This window comes from Vulpes vulpes, chromosome 12 (genome assembly GCF_048418805.1).
Source record: "Vulpes vulpes isolate BD-2025 chromosome 12, VulVul3, whole genome shotgun sequence".
NCBI classification, from domain to species: Eukaryota; Metazoa; Chordata; class Mammalia; order Carnivora; family Canidae; genus Vulpes; species Vulpes vulpes.
The window spans coordinates 44,598,452-44,615,964 of record NC_132791.1 but is presented as its reverse complement, the minus strand read 5'-3'; the positions used below and the strand labels follow the sequence as shown (position 1 = coordinate 44,615,964).

The following is a 17,513-nucleotide window of genomic DNA, read 5'->3' as shown; positions in this document are numbered from 1 at the left end:
AGTATACAGTCCATGTTGCTAAACCATGACGTTCTCTTAATTCAATAAGTTGTATTTTGGTTAGTTTTATATCTGAGACTCAGTGCAGAGCTATAGTAATTTATATTTACACAGATCATACAGAACACTTACTGTATATGATAAAGCACTAATACTATGTCATAGATCTGCCAGCTTATGTATAATATAGCTCTAAGTAGGCAGATATTTTTGGAAGGGCCCATTGAGACATTGAGCCACAGAGCTAGCTGTGTGGGGGTGGTGGCATCAAACATGCCATCGTATACTTCAGGGGATTATACAGCACAAAGCACAATGTCTAATCCCTCAGAAGTGTGATTATTTCATGAAAACCACACCCCACTGAGCTGCCTTATTGCTGTTATAAAAAATCTTTATTATAGGAAGCTCTTTTGTGCTGTAAGAAGATGAATTCCACACTTTAGAATGTTAAACAGCAGTTTCAGCAGAGTTCTGTGGTTCACACAGATTAATCTACCCCTTTGGAATATTCATGATTCAATCAGAATGCTCTTTAAATCTCGGCAATTTTACCATTGTAAAATAAACTAGGTACATTCTGATGAAACAGCCTGTGCCTAGCAAATGCCTTCATTAATTTTTTTAAAAGTATTTTATGGATTCTGTTACTATCAAAGAACATCTCTCTATGAAAGCAGACTCAATCCCACTAAAGCAAAATTGGTATTATTGAAAAACTTGGTACTTGAGAAAAACAAGATAAAACCAAAACATTATGAGCAAAGTGCATTGACAATGCAAATCAAATGCACACGGTTTAATTATAATTGTGTATTAACTGAAGAACTGGGGATTATAAATAATGTGTCTCTGGTGAAGAGTTCGGCTGAATACATTACATATTCATTTGTTTTCCATTTTTGTTCGCTAAATGTCCAGTCTTCTCTGCTACACACCTGGCATTGTGCCTTCATGACTGAAATGAATACTTTCAATTCAGAAGATTATATTTATATATTTTAAAGGACAGCAAAAGTATTAAATACAACACATTTATTTCCACTAATCTGCATATTTTCATCTGATTAACAGATTGTGTTGGTTTTGTACAATGCCAGAACATTTTATGATGACTATTCAAAGATTAGAATTGGAAAGTCTTGCAAAAGAGGAAGTGTGTGTGTTTGGAGGGTCGGGTGTCAGCCAGCTGTAGTACAGTTGACTCCACCCGAGATCTCACCCTTCACTGTGAGATAATCAAGAAGAAGCTTAGACATGTAACTTCTATTTCAGCAAAATTTACAGAAACCAGCAATTGATCAGTTTCAAATAAAGAATCATTATAGTTATTGGACATTATAGGTGTGGAGAAGGGAAGTAGGAAAAGGCAATTCAGGTGATCTTTTCAGTTTTAATTAGATGGTTCTCATCATACAAACTATTTCTAACACATTTATTCTTATTTGGCACCATCTTTCAAGGACTGACTCTGATTTGGCTCAGTTATTGAAAAGCAACTGGCTTATCTAATATATTACGTTCATTAACAATTATTTTAACAAATATGTCACATATATCCTAAGCTTACTTTCACTGTTTTCTGAAGAAAACTTGACATTATTTTCTAAAATGGGAGTTTTCTAGAATGCTTAAGATCTTCTTCCATAAACTGAAAAGTGACTATTCTTCCCCCCAAAAAAAGGAAAAGAAAAGGATTCAAATTGATACATTTGGTAATTTCTGATCTCTATATGCTGGCTATGAACTAAAATTCTTCAAACATTTCTTCCCTAAAATCAATTTGATAGATTTGATTGAATGCCTGTTAATTTAATACTAACTTGATCTGTTGAATCAGTAAAACCCTTTTGTACATGTTTAGTGACATCTGTGTTAACTCAAATGCACAGGGAATTATTTTTTGTGTTTGTCTTTTTTTTTTTCTAGGGAAGGTTATGATTAATATAATGAATGTTCTTGATATAAAATGTATAGTTTTATCAGACAGCAAAAGAAGGGAAAAGCTGGACTGAGATGGAGCTCTTTGAACCCTTTTAAATGGTCTCACTTCTTACACCTGTAATTAGTTTATCTAATATAATTGCATATGAGCTCTAGAGGATGGTAACATGTCATGAGGGACAACCACAGAGAAATCACCTGATCAGATTAGGTAAATTACACTCTGGACTAACCTTTGTACCCTATCTATACCAACTATATTAAGAAACATGGAGACTTTATTACAAGGGACACCACTTAAGGATGAACATAATTAGTGAAAAATCTCTCACATCTCAACCAACTCATGCTGGTTGCTTCATAATAAATATACAAATGGAAGTGCTGGGTGACTACTACCACTTATCCATGAGGGGTATACTTCCTCATACATTGTCTAATGTCTTGCACTGAATGTGGTGTTTCCTTCAAATCAAAGCCCTTGTTGAACTATCCCTAGTTCAGGAACTTACTTTGAGAAGTCATCTTCCTATTTAGGTGATAGAACAATTAAGAATTTTAAGTTCTGTGATTGGAAACATTTTCATGAAAAGAAGATGGAAAAAAAAAGACAGACTTCAGGAAAATCAACAGAGAATTTTGTCCTGTGAATGCAGATCACAAGAGGAAAAGGCGAGGAAAGAACTAGATTTTAATTGTGTCTATTCCAGACAAAGACAGATTGCCTTGGGTATTTAGGAAAGCCACAATATAGCAGCATATTGGTGCGCCTCACTCAGGCTTGCCATCTTAAAATGGGCATTAACACCTCCTCTCCTTCACAGGCCTAGACAGCAGCAGGCACTCCTGACATTTCTTTCTACCTCAGGGGCATGTTGCTGAGGAAAATTTATGGTTTCCTCTTCTGGAATTCTAGGATCCTACCCTACACAAGAAAATGATAAACCAATTGGGTGAAATTTATCTGTGTCTGAAAACAAATTGACATTAGCTCTCCAGTGTATTATTTGCATTTTAATGGCTACTTTATATGAGATCATTAAAGTGGGGGAAAATGCTGGTCATTTCAGATACCTAAATAGCTCCATTCAGGGATTAGAAGACATCTTCAGAGAAATCCAGTAGGCATTAATCTGCTTGTCTGTACAAAGGGCTAGTCTGGTAGGAAATGTTTATTGGCCTCAAGTCAATGCTATGATTTGGATGAAAAAATCTAGTATCAGGGTATTAAGGCAAATTTTGCTTTAACCTAGGACTGTGTTTTTAGTATAGACATTTGTTTTGGAATTCCTACCTTTCTCAGAAGACTTACCATTGCTTTATTGTTGTTATTATTCCGCTCATGAATATTACTCTTACATTATTGATGATGTTAAATCATTCAGGATGATAAAACTCAGCAGAGGGGATTAAGTGGCAAGTAGGGGGCATGGGAAAGGAGAAAGTTGAATAAGAAGGGGAGGCAAAATTGGAAAAAGTCTGGCAAAGAGGAGAGAGTATTGCTCAGTTTCTGGGCTTTGTCATCCATTTACAGTGAAATAGTTAGGCCTTAGGTTTTGCTTGAAGCACTTGGAATGAGCCTCAGATTTCCCATCTTTGGAGATAAAAAGTGCTTTGACAATATTACAGAATTGTCATACAGAACCAATAAAGTGTAAGCTCCATTATGGAAGTGACCTTTTTATCTATCCTGTTAATCAGCGTATCTTTCGCTTAATATGGATTTCATATTTTAGGCACTTAATACATGTTTAGTGAATTAGAGACCCACTTCACAATCAAATGAAAATAAATTTGACAACAAGTTTGCATTGAGATCTACACCAGGTAAGAAATATACCTAAATTTGCCTCCAAAATACAAGAGGATTTAATTTCATAGTCACAAAGTTTGACCTTCTCAGATATTTATTATACTTTATATTTGTATACTATTATATTTTTCCTCAAAGATGCATCAACATACATTTCTTTTACTCTTATAAAATCTCTGTGAGGTAGATTAGGAAACTAATGTTATTTCCACTTTCAGGAAATGAGATGGAATAACTAGATGATCAAAGATGCCCCCCCCCCTCCCCATTATGGTCATAGGGCAAACTTCCTTACATACTTACCAGGTTCTGGAATGATTTTTAGTTCTTATTTTCATATGTGTTACAACCCTTCTAAATTCCTAATTTTATGTAGTGAAGTCTATAGTAACACTTACATGGTATAGGAGAAGACCAGGTTTGGCTGATTGTTTAATTTTCCTGCAATGTTAAAATTCAGAACCTAGCCTGGAGCTGCACATCCTGGTCTGAAGTCCCATTGATTCCCTGTCTCTGGCTTTCTTCTACTGATTTGGTTTTTTACTTCTGTGGTGATTGTGGTGGTTTAAAACATGATCTCTTTGATGCTCCTTCCTTCAGGAGATGGAATCTTGAATACGGCTCAACTTAAGGACTGCTTTTAATGAATAAAATAAAATGATCGTAGAGTATAAATCATAAAAGCATACCATGCCTTCCTTCTTGGTTACTTTCCCTCTCTTCAAATACTTGCTTTTGAGGAAGCTAGCTTACCAGTGAATAGGCCCACATAACAAGAAACTGAGACCTCCTGCCAGTAGCCATGTGAGTGAGCCATTGAGCCCTATTAAAGCCTTCAGACTGGAACATAAGCCAACATTTGATTGCAAACTAATGAGAAACCCAAAGCCAGAATTACCGACCTAAGATTTTCTCAAATTCCAGTGCCATGAATTGATGAGTATTTGGTTGATAATTCATTACTCAGTAATAGATAGTTAATGTCATATTTTTGAACATTTTTGTTTCTGTAGTGGGAGAACACAGGCCGTCACAATAATTTGGTTATGCTGGTCAAAATTCTGGGCACAATAGAGTACATAGTAAAATGCATGAATAATAAATATATGCCTGAATTTAATTTTACATATATATTATACATATACGTATATGTGCCTATATTTCTAATGTATCATTTGCTATACTTCTGCCCAATTGTTCAAATTATTGCTACTTATAAAATTGTAAATGCTTAAGAGAAGACTTTGGTTCTTCATTTAAGGATATTCATAAGTATTGGATTCAATTAAATAGGATATGATCATGTTTCTTTCAGAGTGTCACTGGAGAGGTTCCCAGATGGAATAAAAAGCAAGAAAAAAATTAAATTCATTCTTCTTTCTAAAAACATCTTACTGAATTATCGAACTACACATACACACACATTATGTGCATATATGGAGACATGGTGTGTGTGTATATATATGTATGCATGTAATGTGTATGCATGTGTGTGTATGTCAACTATATGATCTTGTAAACAGATACTACTTAATCATTTCCATTTCTGTATTTGTAAAATGAATGCTATATTACCACACCATAGAGTAAGTATGAAGATAGAAATGCCATTATGTATCTCCATAGTGCCTTATTCATAGAAATCACTCACAAAGTATCAATTACCTTTTCTTCTTTTCTACCTCTCTTCTTTTTTTTCTTTTTAAGATTTTATTTATTTATTCATGAAGACACAGAGACAGAGGTGGAGACATAGGCAGAGGGAGAAGCAGGTTCCCAGCAGGGAGCCTGATGTGGGACTCCATCCCAGGACCCAGAGATCATGCCCTGAGCTGAAGGAAGAGGCTCAACCACTGAGCCACCCAGGCATCGCTTTGTTTCTTATTTACAGTTAATTAACACTACAGAACTAATTGAAAAAGGAAGAGTTTTCAAAAAGAAAGAAAGAAAAGGAAGAATTCTAATAGGCTCAACAAATAATAGTTGAAATTCATATGAAGTTTTTTTTTTTTTTGAAGATTTTATTTATTTATTTGAGAGAAAGAGAGGGAGAAAGCAAAAGAGAGAGAGAGAGAGAGAGAGAGCATGAACTGGGGGAGGATCAGAGAGAGAGGGAGAAGCAGACGGGCGCGTATGTGAAGCATGAGCAGAGCTCTAACAGGACTCCATCCCAGGCCTCTGGCATCATGACCTGAGCTGAAGGCAGACGCTTAACTGAGCCACCCAGGTGCCCCTAAATGATGAGAAGTTTAGATAGTTTTATGTGGGCATGTTATCACAAATGTTTTTTTTTTTTCAGGAGGAAGCATGAAGGGTTTTATCTTTAAATATAAAATTGGTCTTTAAACATACATTATTCCTCCTTGACAGAAATAATTTTTAATGTAGGTGGTCAGGCCTAGAAATGCAATGTTAACGTGGTTTAACTTGTTTTCTTGTAACATTCATATCCTACACAACTGCTTCAGTGGAATGATACTATATTTCATTGATAATACTATTAGTTTAAAAAGAGGTATTTTTAAAAAGTGATAATATTTGACTTAAAGGGACTATTATTTTTAAAAATTATATCTACTTACACTAGATGAAGCAAATAAATAGTCTTATAATCGATAAGTCTCTGGACTTTAGACAAAAGTCTTTTTGTCTTAAGCCAAAGACAAGTTATTGGAAGTCTGTTGTGGGCTCAGACAATTATTGGAGCTAAAAGATGAGAACAAGAGGAAGAGCAATGGCTCAGAGAGGAACAGCTGGTGCATGTATTCCTACTGTGACAAATAATTTGTAATCTTTCCTACTGTCTTTGCATCTCTTACTCCTAATTTAAAGCCCAGTGAACAATATCTGATTGACTGAGCTTAGGTCAGGTATCCTCTCGTGACTGTACCAAAGTGGTGAGAGAAAAAGAACATGGTCCTTTTGGCTGCTACAATGATTGGCAAATACTTAAGTTTACACTCACAACAAAATTATATGTGATGGAGAGAAACAATTCCTCCAAAGCAAATGACACTACATTAGGAAAGACAAAGGTAGGTGGACTGGCAAAAATGATTAATTTCTTTAACTAGTCATATCTTGACAGAAGAGAACTTGAACATACTAATGAGGCTACAGAAATGCAGAGGGGACATGAGATGTGATAGCAAAATTCTATAATTATATGGATATCAATAACCTACATTTGATTAAAACACTGATAATAACATTAAATATATAAATTGGGCACATTTTAAAATTATAATAGATAATGTAAGCATAGAATAACTAGAAAATACTAATATCTTTGTTGAAAATTATGTTAGTTTATTTTAAAATATCCTTATAATGTAAATAAAAACACTATTTATGCAATATCAATGTATTTATCTACTTTGCACATTAAAACATAATTAACTAAGAAATGCTATAATCAAGTGGCTGAAAATACTAAGGGGATAAAGCTATATCTTTTTTCTTAAAAAAGATTACAACCTGAGAAATTCAGCCTGAGATTACCATCTTATGTTGGATAATCTAATTAAAAACAACCCACTCCCAAACAATTAATCCTGGGAGCTAAGGCAAACAGATTTTTATCACTTTATAGTGTTCAGCCCAAAATGAATACTTCAAATAGCCAATCTCATACTTGCTTAATCTACTAGGTGAGCTGAAGCTTGAAAATCCTTATCTCCCTGATTCTTATCAATGAGGTAGGGGGTGGTGATATAACAAGTTAAAAACATAGTTAAAATGTCTGGTTTTCTTGTTGTTTTGGTGACAGGCTTATATGTCTACTCTCTAATGACATAGGAAGCATTTTGAGTAATAAATGATTATTTTAGTATAGATTCTAATTACTTGCACTTAAACACACAGACAGAACTCTATCCTTCATTCCCTTACAAAGCATTTTAACAAGCTTTAATTAAATTTATCTAGTTTTGTATTCTGAATTCTTTGGCTAGAAGAGACAAATTAGAAATACAATATTCCCTTATATTATTGTAAAGTGGATTTCTGACATAACCAGGAATTTTACAAATGGAACTCCTGGAAGTGATACAACAAATGGTAGAATAAAAAGCTAAAAAAAAAAAAAAAAATGGCTTCATATATATATATACAAATTATGTATTTTTCTTTGTATTTTATACATAAAATTATGCAATTATACCTAATCAAAATAGTAAAACTTTCCATCTGAAGTAAGACTTTTCCATCTAAAGTACTAAGTATTTAGTACTTTTGAAATTATCTAATTTGCCAATAACACTACTGTATGCAATATATGCCATTAGGTATATAACCAAGTTAGCTTTGTTTTTCCTGTAATTATTTTTGTTACTTGTTATCTCTACTAGGTTTTGAGAAGAATAACATGTATGAAACTTAAATAACTATCTGAGAAATATTTCCTTTTTTCTAATAATCAGGCCCTTACTTCTTTCTGCTCTCTTTGTCATTGTCTCTGCCAAGAAAACTGGTGATAAGTAAAATAACATGGGACTGTCAAAGATGCATCTCCTTTTTCATTATTTCACACTCTTTACAATTCTATTTCACACTTTAAAAATAAAAGTATATTAGCCTGGCTATATACCCTATTTACCAAATATTTACATTATTGTGCAGTGGACCAGTTGTAGCTATGTGAAATAGTAAGTTGAGCCCCTTTTGTATGCTGAGCTTTCAAGACTCAACTCTCTAGCACATAGAATGGATTATGTCCATCTTGCCCTTTAAACTACTGAAAAGAGGTTAGTAGAGATGCAAACAATCAATTATTAAGAAAGAACTTGTGGAACATCAACTATTGTCTCTGTATTACTTGCAACAAGGACTATTAAATATTAAAATACTCAAGTAGCAGAGAACTACGAATTGTCTGCTATGTACCTTCATCACAAACATTTCCATTCAAGCTCGTGATATTCAATTAACTAATATGTAAATTAGTCCAGTTTTAATAAAGTAAACCAATTCACTATAATGAAGCATACAGTTAACAGGTTTCTATCAATTGTAAAGTCATTCTGTGGCAAAATATGAAATACCTTGCTACCTTATGAAGTTTATTATAGAAGTTTCATAAAACGAGTCTTTTCTAGAAAAATATATAGCATAGATGCACTAGCCGACAAATATTTTTCATATTTGACTTTGTGTTTTCTTAATGCCTTTTTGCTGTTTTATATGTTTATTACTAATACAGTTGGATCAACCTAAGTGTATTTTTAATTTTTTCATGTATGTCACTACTCATCTTTCTGCCTGGAATGTCTCCATGTTTTAACACTAATGGCAGAGTTCTCTCTATTGTTAAGATCCAACTCAAATCATGTCCCTTCTAGGAAGTGACATTAGTTGTTAGCTGGAATTCTGTACTGACAATTGAAACCCATCTAGTGGCAGTTTCCCATCATTGATTGAAAATAGAGAACTTTTACAAGTTCCTAAAGTGGTTCTGATGTACATCAAAATGTAAGAACCATTGCTATACATTATATATGCATATCTCCTCTCTCATTATTATTCTTAGCTTTGTTTTACAGTCATTTTTATTATGCATCTTTGATTTTCTTAAAAGTAGCTTTAGGGTGGAATCTGTGTTCATTATTCTCTTTATAGCTCTTACAGTACACAGTAGGTGTTACATAATGTGTTAAATAAAGGTGTTGAGTAAATGGAGAGATGAATGAGCTCTTAGGTGATTTTTAACAATATAAAAGTTACATTTCATGATACTTTTAATTATCATGTTAACAATGATTTTGCAAATTGCCTAGAATTTTTCTAATGTTAAGGCCACAGGTAGTAAGCAATGGGAGAAACGTATTGGTTAACATCTGCCTGGTGGGCAATGCTACTGATATTTTAATTTGGTTCTAAAGCAGAGGTAACAAGGCAAATTCATCTTATGTTCATCTCTGATTATTAATGGCTGCTTGGTGCTCTGTATTGAGAGAAAAAATCCAAGCCTGTGCATAAATTCAGTATAAAGTAGTCCTGTGCACCATGATACATGTGTATGGCTAAGGGAAAGAAAAGTCATGGCATGTATGCTGGGAATGTGTCATCTTTATCTTCTTTAAAGGATTATAGTATCTTCTGGGTGTTGTAAATAAAAAGGCACAATTCCATCAGACATCACAAATTCAAATGCCTGCAGGGACCATGCAGGTAAATCCGAATAAGTAACTCAGGAGCAGACTGGGCTAACTGTAGGGGAATTCTAAAGAATTCTCAAGCACTCAGCACTGGCTGGTCGATTGTATTCCAAATCTACAGTCTGCAAATCCAATGTTATTAGATAGTAGGTGCCCCAAAAATATTTCTTTGGGTAAATTTCCTGATTTCCAAATGTTGGCAACCAATTCAATTTATGTATATAATATATATAATTTATATATATACTGTGTATTTATTATATATATGAATATATATATATTCCAGACCAAATAAACAGTATTTGCTTTTTATATCTTGTAAACTTATTTGAATTCTTTGTCTCTCCTTGACTAATTCTCGCTCCTTTTTCTTTCTCTTTCTTGAATTGTCCAAATTAATTTGAAAAGTTAGAATCAAACCCTAAAAATCCCTAAAGATTCAAATTCTTCATTCTTTATAAAGGGAGCCTCCATGGTGGACCCCTGCCCCTGTCTTTGCCCCAGAAAAGACAGCTTCAAACAGCCCTTTGTTGGCTATTTTGTTTGAAGGTGGTGGATATACATAACTTACACAGATTTTCTTAAGGTGAATGAATGAACTGGAGCATCAAAAGGAAGGATCAAATATTCTTTTAAACTTTAAGAGTCTCAGGTAATATAATTACAGTTCTTTTGAGGTTAAAACATGTTTGGTCTTAATAAAAGTAGATAAAGAGGAAGAAATTGGGAGGAAAAGCATATTAAAAACATACAAACAAAAAAATAAAAACAAAGAAACCTCCAAGTATTTTGAGTTCACTTTGAATTAAGTACCACTTGAATTACTACAAGTCAGTTATGGGATATCATTCTTATGACAGATATTTTGCCTTGCAGCTTGCCTTCTCCCAGAACTCCCAAGCACACTATTAGCAGCTGTATAAGAAAATTCTCTAATATATGATCTCAACGCTAGTTGATATACTTGCGGTCACATAAAGCTCTAGGGCATTGGCCACAAGCATATGAATGTGTAGCTTCCTACTTTTTTCATCCTGAAGGGCTGTTTTTACCCACCATGTACTAGTATTAATAGAGCTTGCTGACCCCAGAGCAAGAACACTTCACCTGTGAAGAAGTATAGGTGTTGCATGAATGGTTTGCATATCAAGACTAATACCTGTCCAACCTTATTTAGCCCAGTAAATCTCTCAGAGGGTATAACTCAGGCAGTTGACCACAAGCTGTTATAATTAGGTCAAATGAGGAATGCAAACTCTGCCATTAACCATGTTTCTCAGCTCGCCAGATTTGAACAAATACCCCCAACTGACTGAAGGTTAACACTCATGACCCAGCATCTCTTCAAACAGCAGGTGGAGACATGATTTTCATTTTCCTTGAGTTTATTTAAAGTCTTTTTGATATGCACTAAACTGGTAACATGATTTGCATTTCAATGTTGGAAAATTAGGCCTGCCTCTTGGATTGACTCAGGAGCCTCTGGGCTTTGGGGAAATGGAAACGTACAAAACAGCACAAACAAAACCAAAACCGAAAAGAAAAATAACAATAAAATCAAAGAATACATCACTGGCAATAAGTCCCTGAATGGGCATTTCCTTGTGCATTCCCTACAAGCAGTCTTGCAAAGTCTATTTGTTTATGTATTTACTTATTTATTTGAATCATTGATTTTTATTGTTAGGTCAACTGTGGATGCAAACTCAGCAGGGTCAGAGAAAAATCAGCCTTCTTGGTCAGGAAGTGCAAATCAGTTGAAGAGATGAATTACATTTGGAATTGGTCTCCTCTACTCCCTCACCATGTCCATAGACCCCTGATGTCTTTATTTTATCCTGCATATTATTTGTGATAAGAAAAGAAATGGAAATCTAGAACCAAAAAACCTATAGGCCAAAATCGGAGTTGGGGGCTAAAATGCAGGGTGCTATATTAGGAATGTGTCGCAATTGAGCCTGGGGGCTGTCAAGCATGAATTCCAGGGTTGTGATTTGATTTCTGATCCATGTCGGACAGCTCTGCTGAACATGACTGTGTGAGGGGCTGGCACCTAAGTCCAGTAGCATGTAAAAGGAACTGCAATGGCTCCTTGGTATTCACAGGATAAAGTTCAAATTCTTCTATGATATAAAACTCTCTTATAACTTGACTTCTGTCCATTTTTCTAGCAACATCTCCCCTACTGTTCTTGTACAGGTTTGCACACCCCCACACATGAAGAGCTACTTGCTGGCGAGTTTCACAGTGCTCTGCGTTTGCACATGCTATTCCTACTAACTGGAATTCCTTCTCCTTCTTCATTTTGAGAACTACTCTTGATTTTCAAGAGCCATTTCCCTGTGAACTGAACTATAGTGGGATGCATTTTCCTTTAGGCAAATATTGTATCTCTTGTTTATTCTGGATTTCAGATGCTGTCACAACATATTGCCATATCTATTTTTCTTGTGTCTCTCTATACAAGGCTGAGAGTTCTTTGAAGTAAGAAGTGTGTTCTCTTCATCTATATCCTGGACGAATAACATAATGGGGTACATTTTAAAACTCGAGGGGTCCCTGGGTGGCGCAGCGGTTTAGCGCCTGCCTTTGGCCCAGGGTGCAATCCTGGAGACCCAGGATCGAATCCCACATCGGGCTCCCAGTGCATGGAGCCTGCTTCTCCCTCTGCCTTTGTCTCTGCCTCTCTCTCTCTCTGTGTGACTATCATAAATAAATAAAAATTTAAAAAATAATAATAAAAAATAAAACTCAAAAAAGTTAATCCTTGACTAAAAAATGCTTAAAAGATCTGGGAGGTAACTTATCTAGAAATATTGTATATAATGTCTTTGAGATATTAGTTAATTCTAGACACTGCCACAGTCTCAACCACACATTGGGCCACCTTGAGGCCTTTCCTGGTCTTCTTTTCCCCAGTGAAATATAAAGCTGTCCTCAGAATATCAGCACCAAAACCAAGCAGTTGAACCTACCCATTGCATCCACAAGCTACAAAATGCTTTTAGCCCTCTTTTATTGTAGCTAAACTTTTTTTTCCTGGCAGCTAATTTTACCATGGGAATCTTTGCTGCCTCTAAATCTAGATTTCAGGATATTTTATGGTGACGTATTTCTCTTAGGGGACCCTATCTTTTAGTAAGTGAATGATATAAACAAACCTGAAATCATCTAGAGGACAAATGTAAGGGTACTAAACAAAAATATTAGCATAATGTGCCCAGCAAGCAAAATTGTATTTTGGGAACAGAAAATAAATAAAATAATAATGAAATTTCTAAAATGGAACGATTGAGAGATTTCCAGAATGAAACAGAGAAAGATTAGGTAATGTCTAGCAGCAACATCTCAGAACTCATACTTCTTATGTCAACTTTTAAAGTACATAGATAAACCAATGTTCAGATGTGCATCCTTCCAGAGTAAATGCTTTTTAAAAAGCCAGGATCATGGCATCTGATTTTTCCTCTAACAATCTAAAGTACCTATAAATTCCATATGCAGTCAATATAAACTTATTAATTGATAAAAGCTGAAATCTTTATTAGTTAACATTTCTTAGGTTCTAAATACTTGGCATCGAGTTTAGAAATTATTGATGGAATGTTACGCTACTAATTAATACATAATAATTACTCTTACTAAAATTAGCAGCAAAAGTTGGCGTGTCATTTATTTATTTTATTGCATCACATTTAGATTGATTTCATGTGCTTTGAAAAAGTATGTGTATCTACCCTTCTTTCTTTCCTTACTTAAGCCCCTAAAACAGCTTCAGTTTGAGTGAATATGATATGTTTGAAATTTCATTTGGGTTTATAGTCTGCTGGAGTCCCAACTTATGCCAAAGCATTAGGAATAGTTTGAGGGATTTTGAATGAGGACTATCATTTTGATATACACTTTCCTTTCAGTAAAATGGTTTTACTTTCGTTGAGCTCAGTGATTGAGGGAAGTCACTGTCACTGTTTCCCAGGACTGCATAACAAATGATGACAAACTAGGTGCCTTATTAACAACAGGAATTTGTTCTTTCATGATTCTAGAGGCCAGAAGTCAAACCTCAATGTTTAGAAGTAGGGTCACACTCCCTACAAGAGGTATTAGGGGAGAATCTGTTCTGTGCCTCTTCTAGCTTCAGGTGGTTGCAAACTGTCTTGATTTGGGGTCACATAACTCCGATCTCTGCTTCCCTTTTCATATTGCCTTCTTCTCTGTCTTTTATGAAGGCACTTGTCATTGGGACGAGTCCAATAAATGGTCCACCTGAATAGTCCAGGATCATTTTCTCGTCTAAAGATTTTTTATTTAATTACATCTGCAAAGATTCTTTTCCCAAAAAAAGTTAACATTCACAGCTTCCAGGGGTTAGAATGTGGACATATCTTTCTGGGGAGGCACTTCAGCCACTACTCACATCTTTCTTTAGGAATCCTGTAATTACTAAATCATCTTTTTTGGATAAAGCAAGTCTGTGTATATTCCATTTCCTTCCTATTTCGATTTGGGCTTTGTAGTTATATTATGAATATGCATTGGGGCTACATTTGAGATTGATTTTAGAAATAAATTCATTTTAATGGGAAGCTTTTTATTGCTGTTCTTTATTGTCTTTTTAGTTAGCTACCTAGGGAAGAATTACAATTTTGTTTATAATTAATTGTATTATTTGTAGATAGACATGCTTTAACATATAAGTATGGTCCTAATGGAAGATTCTCTTTCATTTCTGCCATAAATTATGTGTCAGTTTGTATAATATATCTTTCAATAGTGAAAGGAAGTAATCCCAAAGATGAAGAGGATTTGGAGTTAGTTTCACTAACATTCATGATTAACATCTGGAAGCCTTAGAAGTGATTTAGGAGAAATATCAGTACATATTTCTTGTTGAATGAATCTCAATGGAAGAGGCATACAAATATTTAAAAATAATTCACTGCTTTTTTCTTCTTTTACAGTCATGTAAAGCCCTGCATGCTGTTATTCCTTCCATTCTTTGTTCATATATTCAATTCTTGGATTTGAATTCCTCTAATTATAAATTCCCAGGCCACCAAATATTCCTGAGAATATAATTTCCACACTTTCAATGGCTGTTGTTAGAATATTTCTGATTTACTGTGGTTTTATATTTATTCTATGACATCCATTACTTAGAAACAGGTTGTAAAAATTTGACAAAGATCTCTTTCTGATGCTTCCATGATATAGATAAGCCTTTCTGGCTTCATAAAGAAGAAAACACAAGTTAGTTAACTAATACAACTGTACTAAAGTAAATAAAGCTCAAGTAAATATAGATGAGGCTTTGCTGTGTGCAAACAAACCCAGAAGAAAAACAATGAACATATGTAGTTCAATGCCACTGGAGCATTAATTTGCTTCTAGGTGTTCAAGAAGAATAAAAATATGTTTGGTTTGATTACAATGATGATTTTATTTAAATCTAGAGCTTATTATTTCTGATTTATTTCCACTCATCTAAGAACTGACTTAGCCTGTATTTCTCTTAAAAGCCATTTCTTCTTTTTTTTTTTTTTTAAAGTCATTTGTTTTTTAAGCTGACCAGAAGATATTTCATTTTTTCTCTTACTTATAGTTCAACTGAGGAGAAGTAAGGTTAACAAAAGTCTCTTTGTATATCCAAAAGATTAAGGTCTAGTTTTAATAACCAGAGAGTTTTCCAATCCTAAATTTATCTCACTAACACTGGAAACTCACAATGTGATTCTAACAAAGAGAATGTACCTAACATTGGACAATTGTCTCTCCTGCCTTATAAGCAAACTTATAAATATAAAGATTGGATCACATTGATGGGTTTATAAAGAGAAGGTAAAAATAATTAACTTGAAGGACTTTATTGACATATACACTAGGAAACATTGCAAATGACAACCAAATTAAGTTTTATAATAGAGGAAACATGATGGTTAATTACAAAATGTAATCCAGTTATCCATTATTAGAAGAAAAATGTCACAAGGGCTATACTTCTGTTCATTTTTTTCAGTACTATAGCCTCACTATCTAGAACTATTCCTGACATAGAGTAAATACCCTTGAAATATTCATTAAATACATATTCTAAAGTGTTATACAGGACAGTCATGAGATATACACATTTACTCTATAGTTAAAGTCATCGTTTTGGCAGAAAGTGTACTGTTTTTCAAAGATAATTCAGCTTTCTATTAATAATCTTTAGAAAAGCTAAAGTCCACTTCTCTGCCCAAGGCCTCCTTTGTTGGTATTGAGCCCCTTTTTCTGACTCTATGATTCAGATAAAATGTCCAAGCCTCTGTTTCAAAAATCTTTACACTTTAGTAACGTTCAAGAAAGTTGTGCTTGGCTCTTTTAGTCTTTGGATTTATTACAGAACCTTGAAAGTTGCTTGCCAGGAGCAAAGTACTCCAAGGCAAAAACAATATTTCCTTGAACTTTAGAGTAGGAAGAAATCTCAAACGTGACCCAATTACATCTTCATTGTTGACATTGAGAAAAAACTCGATCAGAAGAAAGGTAATGTGTGTCCAGTAGCCCTGGAAATGAGTGACAGAGATGGGACTAAAATCCAATTCCCTTGCTCCTTGGTTGTAAGACCACAAAGAAGAGTAACAAGGACATCACTGGCCTTTGAGGTCATAGAGGAAAGAACTCAATGCCTTCAGCCTCTGTGGTGGAACAAATATTACTGTAGAACCTTTTGAAAATGTATCAAAACCTTGTTATTCTTCCTTTGGAGTTCCTGTGACTCCACCCTTTCTTTCTTTTCTAGTAACATTTGAATTCAGGCTCTTTCCTGTTTTTTTTTTTTTTTTTCTCTATTTCTCCTCCTGATGATTGTAACGTTTTTGCCTAAGAGATTGATGATCTTCTAATCCAATCCTAAACATTGACTTAATAAAAATTCCTCATTTTTCTCAATAAAACATTTGAGAACGAAAATGACTTGCTAAAATGTTTCCATCAATGATTGACAGATCTGGGACTCGAATTCAGATATTGTGTGTCCTATTCTACATTCTTTCCATTTTAAGACACTGTAGGAGAAAGGACAATTCCTTGATTAATTATCAGAATTGCAAAGATGAATAAAATAATACTATCACATTGTCATTCTTCTATATGAAAATTGACACTCCATGTTTACCCCCTTGTCCTACACTTTTACAGAAGGTTCTAGCTGCCTCTCCATTTACTGGATAAATTCCCAAATCCTTTTTTGTCTAACTTTTGATGACTTCTACATTCAGTGGGCTTTTTATATTTCCCTTTCAGGACCAGCTGTTTTTATTTACCATCCGCAGAACAAACAAAACTCCTTACTCTCGCTTAAGCCCTGACTCTCCAAGATAGCTTAATCTATCCTTTATCTCTCTCTCTCTCTCTCTCGCTCTCGCTCTCGCTCTCGTTCTCTCTCACACACATACACACACACATACACAACATTTTGGATATATAAAATATAGAAATTTAATATTTAAAATGTGGACCATATGTTGTCATATTGAAATGACACCTAGAGATGATCTAGTAGGATCATCTAGAAGATTTGAAAACAAAATCCTGGAAGAGTTAAGTGACTTTGTTAAGAT

At 34.4% G+C, this 17,513-nt stretch overlaps 1 protein-coding gene across 47 annotated transcripts in view; it reads right to left on the bottom strand.

Annotated features, from left to right (window-relative positions):
- The window catches only part of PTPRD (protein tyrosine phosphatase receptor type D), a 2,173,792-nt gene that overhangs the window by 846,123 nt on the left and 1,310,156 nt on the right, over window positions 1–17,513 (bottom strand). The window lies entirely within an intron of this gene.